The following is a 6,647-nucleotide window of genomic DNA, read 5'->3' as shown; positions in this document are numbered from 1 at the left end:
AACAGCACACAGAACAAAAACATCATCTGATGATCATAAAGTGTTTGGATCAAAAATTAACCAGGACATCAGCAATGACTGTTTACAGCTGTTAACTGTGTCATGTTTCTAATGATACAGTCCAACGTGTCCCCGGACCTTTGGGCCAGGAGGTTTAGATAACAAGAACATGATTTATTAGAGGCTGTAATGTATCCATGAAGCTGTTGTCATTTACTCTCAGTATCACACTGAAGTTTCACTGCCGCAGTCAGGAGTGATTCTAGGGTCAGAGCTTTGAGCCCCACTGCCACCACCCACCATTATTCCACCCAGAAACAAAAAATATGTCTATTGAAAAATAACTTATCATTATAACATAGGTTCAACTAACTCCAAAATCCATCTTTTTTTTCTCAGAACACCAGCTTTATTGTGACAGTTCACACAGACAGCCTACTGTAACAAACACAAAACCTTTGTCACTCAGCTGGTTTTCCTGACTGTTAACTCCATGTGCCTCCTTCCGTATCAACAGTCATTAGATTAGATTAGAATCAACTTTATTGTCATTGAACAAAGTAACAAGTACTTGGACTACAAAATGTAGGTCATCTTCTGTAAAATATTTACAAATGGCCTCTAAACCTACTTGGTTAGACACCTGTCTGAACTTTAATAAACCAATATAAGTCATCAATAATTAATCATGAAACAAGCTTCACATCAAGAGCAAAAGAAAGAAAAAAAAAAGAAGGTAAGCACTCTTGTGCTTCAGAAAGTTTTTTGCAACTATCACTTCCTCTGACTTAAGTTCAGTATGGTGATGCAGAGCCAGTGCTGTCAGAAGAGACTCAGACAAGAAGTGGCCTGAGGTTGGACTGCAGGCCTGAATTCCATTGAGCACCTCCTCATTCACACCACAAAAACACCTCTCAAGTTCACAGATCATTCGGTCCAGACAAGGAAACAAAAGTTTCCTCTTGAAATCTTCAGACTCTGTAGAGCCACAGGTTTCACTGCCCGCCCCACAAGTTGACTCAACAACATATTCATCCATTCTCTTTGTCTTCTGCCTCTGTCCTCAGTGATGATGCTAAGACTGCTGTCTTATTTGCCTCACACAAGACTTTTGCTCTGCAGCAGTGGTATCACTGCATTTCTGCTTCATGGTGTCAGTCACGGCATTTTTCTGTCACTGCTCGGGCAATGTCAATGTTCTCCTTCTGTAGGTATCTGTGTAAACCTGCTGTTACAGACAGGAGAGTGTCTGTGTGAGTGTCATTTGGAGAGGCTGTTGCTCTAACCTGAAAAAAGGGTTGTGTGATGCTCCACATGTTCTCTCTCACTCTCAGGTCTGGAGCCTTGTGGTTGGGCCTCATCTTAAATATAATGATTAGAATCTGAAATAAGTAACTCATACAGTATACTGTACTTTTCACTGATAAAAAATGCACTGACACTGAAACCTGTATTGCAGTCAATTGAATTTCCATATAATGCGGCTTCAATCAATGATTCTGGTGAAGCCCCGGAATTAAACTGGAGAATATCTACTTATTTATTTAATATAAAAGATATAAAAATGTTGTCTACTTGTATAAAGAACAATCACAAAATAAAGTATTTGGGAACGTGTTATCTGGCCTTACCATCCCATATTTCACTACAGTTATTGTACTTGATCACTAGGTTCTCAGGTGCTTTCAGGGTTACACAACATATTTATACATTTACGAAACTATGGATATCACATACTGTATACTGTATAGTGTTTGTAACTTACAGAAAATGCTTCTGATAAGATAGGCCTACTTCACATTAAATAAATTATGTAGGATGGTGTCTTCTCATTATCACAGCGCTTCACCTGCAGCTGGCCTGCTGGCAGTTTTTACCCATGATGCATTTCTTGTAGCCGCCTTCTTGAGGTCTTTCTCTTTCTTCTTCAACCATCTCTGATGTCAAGGCATACTTAAGCACACGCAATTATCATTAGTGAGTCTATATATATATATATATATCACTCTATATATAACACTATATATAAAGTATATGTTTAGTATACCTACATCAACCAATTCACGTAGCATATTGACTCTAAACAATATATAATGCGTGATTAAAAAGTTTAAAGAAACAGTGTTAGTGAAGCTACTTTGAAAGTATAGCTTTCCAAACTACCATTACTTTATTACTGGAAGAAGTACAGCAAAGCTCCTGAGGTATCTGGATGGCAACACATTCTGATCTCTAATTCTACTCAGTTTAGATTCAACGATGACTAATTGGTTTTCTTTGTGTGAGTGAAGGTCCGGGAGTTGGTTTCCAACTGTGAGTGTGTCAAAGGTTAGCAGACAGCTAGGCCACCATAAAGTACTAAACCTGGGTTTGACCTGCATGCCAAATGGTGGGAGATGCCTAAATGTTTATGTTCCTGTAGAAGGACAGGGAGCCTATTTGGGTCATTTTGGGGGCAAGACCACAGATTGACCACAGCCAAGTTAGATGAGTTATTGGAGATGAGCAGGAAGACAGGTCAACTCCTCTTTTAGTCCATTGGATAATTTACCAAAGTGACCAATTAGAAGAAGTGGGTGTGTACTGGAGAAGGGACTTTAATAAGGCCTTCACAGGAAGAAGGGGTGGGGTGGTTACATGTAGAATTCCTAAGACCGAAGGCTCGATAGGAGAATACCAGAAAGCGTCCGCTTCTGGTTAGGACGCAGGCTTGAGATCTGTTTCAATAAAGATTGCTCTATCATTCCACCCAGCCTGGCCTCCGCAGAATTCTTTTATCATCAAACTCCACGCCGACACCTTTGATGAAGACAGCCCAGAAACTACACTACTCTAGGGATAAATCTAGTTTGGTTAACTAAAGCGATTTAGAAAAAAATGTTCAAACTACTGACAAATTGACAATGAACATATGATATAAAATTATAGAAAAAGAAATTACCAGTTCATTGCAATTAAACTATAAGTGCAATTTCTTTCCTCACAGTTCACACATAAATAAAATGAAAATATCTAAAAATTAAATAACATTTGTAAATTAATAACAAATTAAAGCAATGAAAGTCTAAACAAGGAAATAAAAAAGGGGCCTGTTGTCTCGTCAGTTTTGAAACAATTGCAAAATGTATTTAAGATAGTAGTTTAACTCCAACACTGGATATACTATATCACATCACATCCAATGGAGAAGATTGATAACACACACACACACACACACACACACACACACATTTCTACCTTAGTGAGGAGACTCATTAAATTAATGCATTGCCTAGCCCCTTACCCCAACCTTAACCATCATAACTGAATGCCCCAACCCTGCGCTGCCTTGAAGGCTCCGTTGGGGGCACAAAACACAAACCTTTGGTTCATGTTACTAGCATACAGGCTAACGTTAATAAAAGGCAATGTTGCGTGACGTGAGGCAAACGTTAAGAACTGCACATTATTCGAGGCCAGGTGGACGCTTTTTTGTATTATTCACAGAGCATTTGTGATCTCCATAACTTCTAAACCTCCCCTGACTGACAAACTTCCCTCTCGTACACCTACAAACTGAACTGCCTCAGTCTTCAGTGTGTCAGATAAAGTCACGAGGGCATCGCTTCGCTGACGTTGTCAAAATAGAATAACTTTTTGATTACAGAAAAAAAAATTTGAATTGACAGTCCTACTTTACCAATTATGGGCTTATTGTGTTGATGTAGACACAACAGCAAAAAAAAAAATAAATAAAAGGCGCTCTCTCCAGAGGGGCAGCTCAGCTATACACATAAATTGCTTCAGGGTGCTAGCGCTTTTTTTTTTTTTTAAATGGGCTTGTACACCCCCATCATCCTCATTGATGACAGCTGCCCATCGTAGGTCTGTGCCAAACATTTCAACCGACCTGTTCCCTTCTTTACCAGCTGATTTTCAATTGCAGTTGTTATTGAAGTAGCATCAAACTGTGACACGTCTGTAAAGGCTAGGAAGCTTTCTATGACAGCACCCTCAACAGATACGTACCCAAAACAGAGTGCCAACTGTTCTGTCTTTCCATCTCTGGTCTCATCAGCCATAATGGCATACATATTTTCTTCCTTTATCTCACTGATGATGTTTTCTGTTATTGTGAACAGCACTCTGTCATCTCATGTTGGTGATCAGATGAGAGGTGCGTAGTGTTTGAAGGGGCTGTGTATCTCTGCAAGAAGGGATCAGATTTGGTCAAAAGTGACATGCACTCTAGGAAATTGTCTTTGTTGTGACTCTCATCTGTTTCATCATGACCTCTGAATGCTATGCCTTGCTTCCCCAAGAAGCAGGTTACAGCCACGATAAGCTCTAGGTATTCCCTTCTTTCACTGACTTCAGAGGCACTTGCTGCCTCTATCTGCTCTACAACATTCTCTTTTGACAGGCTTGCTTTGTAGCTGTTCCAATTTCTTGTGACTATGAACTATGAAATGGGATTTTCGCCCCTGGGCTCACCTCACATTAACATGCTTCTCCCTCCTAAACAGTAACTGCTATCTCTCAGATAATAATAAGGTAGAACTATGAGAGTCTTGTGAGCACTTTGTGAAGTTTCTGTGTGTGTGTGTGTGTGTGTGTGTGATCAAAAATGTGTCTTGTATTGTTATTACAAAAAAGTTTTGCTAGGAAAAAAAAGTTTTTGCCCCGACTGCTTTCACATGTGAAAAAGAAAAATCCCACTGAGCTTCACACGAGAAAAAAAAATGTTCTCCTAAAATTAAAAAATAAAAGATTTTAGAAAAGTTTTTTTTTTCCTGATTTTTGCTGAAAGTAAAGACAAAACGCTTCTTCTGACTGAGGTTTGTTGCAGCATCACACATAAAAAAAACCTGAAAGAATTAAATTTTTTTTCTAACTTTCAAACATCAATTTTTCTTTCTTCTCCTGAAAAAGATTTCAGCTCGTTCACACAAATCGAAAAAAATCCCCTGAAATTACTTTTTTCACATGATGTCATAGATTTAAAAAAATTAAACAGTTTATAAAGAACATCCTGGCACAACTTTTCTTTTTCACCAGTTCTCAGGAGAGAAAACAAATTAGATCCAACTGAGAAAATGGATCACCAAAAGAAAACAATCGTCCCTCGTCCCTCAGGGCTTCCATAAATCCACATGAACGTCTATAAATCTGTTGATTGTTATCAAGTCAACTGTAAATGATTTTGTTTCTCTGCTTATTTTGCACCATGAAGGGAGATTATTATTCTACATATTTTAATATTCATTTCATAAATTGAAACAACTTCTGTCCACAGACATGAATGTGCACGTGTATCTTTATTGTTCTGATGCATGTCAACAGAGCAACAGGTGAACTGAGACTATTTTGAATCAGACATTTTCAACAATCAATTAAGTTGGACACATTATGCGAGATGCACAAACAGAGGGATACGTATAATAACACCGAATATCATTCCATTTCAGATTGTAGGCATCATAGAAGTGTCCACAGTGTTCAATTCCTCCACTATTGTTTGGCTCTCCTGAATACCAAAAGACAAAGTCCACTGCACAACCATCAGACCACATCCATCTGCCTTCTTTGTGGGTGTCACTGATTCCGATCCAGGTGCTTCCCTGAGCTGGGTCAAAGTTCTTTATCAGGAACTTGACAAAATCATCTTCCTCTGGACTGTGGATCGACACCAGGTTGGCTCCCTCTGACAGACACTGGAGTTCTGCATCAGCCCAGGTCAAATGTGTAGCGACGTACTTGTAGCAGCGTCCGTTGAAGTTGTACCAGAACATGGGACAGCCGCCACGCTGCAGCTTCATTAGATGATTGTCATCTGAAGGAGCCACAGCACCCAGAGCCAGACCAAACATGAAGAGGAACAAGAACATGTTGGAGTCCGAGTCTCTGTCGCAGCTGCAGGACGAGGGGCTGATGTGATGGTCGGAGAGTCTCTCAAGTCTTTGGAGTCGCAGTGATCTGCACCGTCGGATGATAGTGAGAATCGTGCAGAGACAGAAGAGAGCCCGCTGTCTTTTATAGGTCTCAGAGAGGGAGTTCACTCTGTAGGTGTCGCATCATTGGTCCAATGTGTACGACCATCACTTTAAACAGCACACAGAACAAAAACATCATCTGATGATCATAAAGTGTTTGGATCAAAAATTAACCAGGACATCAGCAATGACTGTTCACTGTCCACCAACAGCTGTTAACTGTGTCATGTTTCCAATGAAACAGTCATATTTACTTTTCTATATCTATTCCACAGAAATGCCAGGAACCGATCCAACGTGTCCCCGGACCTTTGGGCCAGGAGGTTTAGATAACAAGAACATGATTTATCAGAGGCCACAATGAATCCATGAAGCTGTTGTCACTTCCTTTTTATGTTTGCTCCGAGCTTTTCATACAAAAAACATAAATTAGTCTCAATATCACTTTGCCACAGTCAAGCTGCTGTTTTTTTATGGATTCAATCGTACACATTTCCTTGTGAAGGAAACAAGGAAGCAGCTTTGATTCATGTGAGTCCAAGGTTCCTTCTTCAGGTGTCCTCGGTCCTGAAGGTGCAACATGTTAGATGTCGCCAACTGTTGAATTCATTCTCTTAAAACCAGACAGCATATCACCACAGTCACAGCTGGTCACTGTATTTATGACTGGAGCAA

This window comes from Sparus aurata, chromosome 21, assembly GCF_900880675.1.
Source record: "Sparus aurata chromosome 21, fSpaAur1.1, whole genome shotgun sequence".
NCBI classification, from domain to species: domain Eukaryota; kingdom Metazoa; phylum Chordata; class Actinopteri; order Spariformes; family Sparidae; genus Sparus; species Sparus aurata.
Note: the sequence above shows the minus strand (reverse complement) of the source record.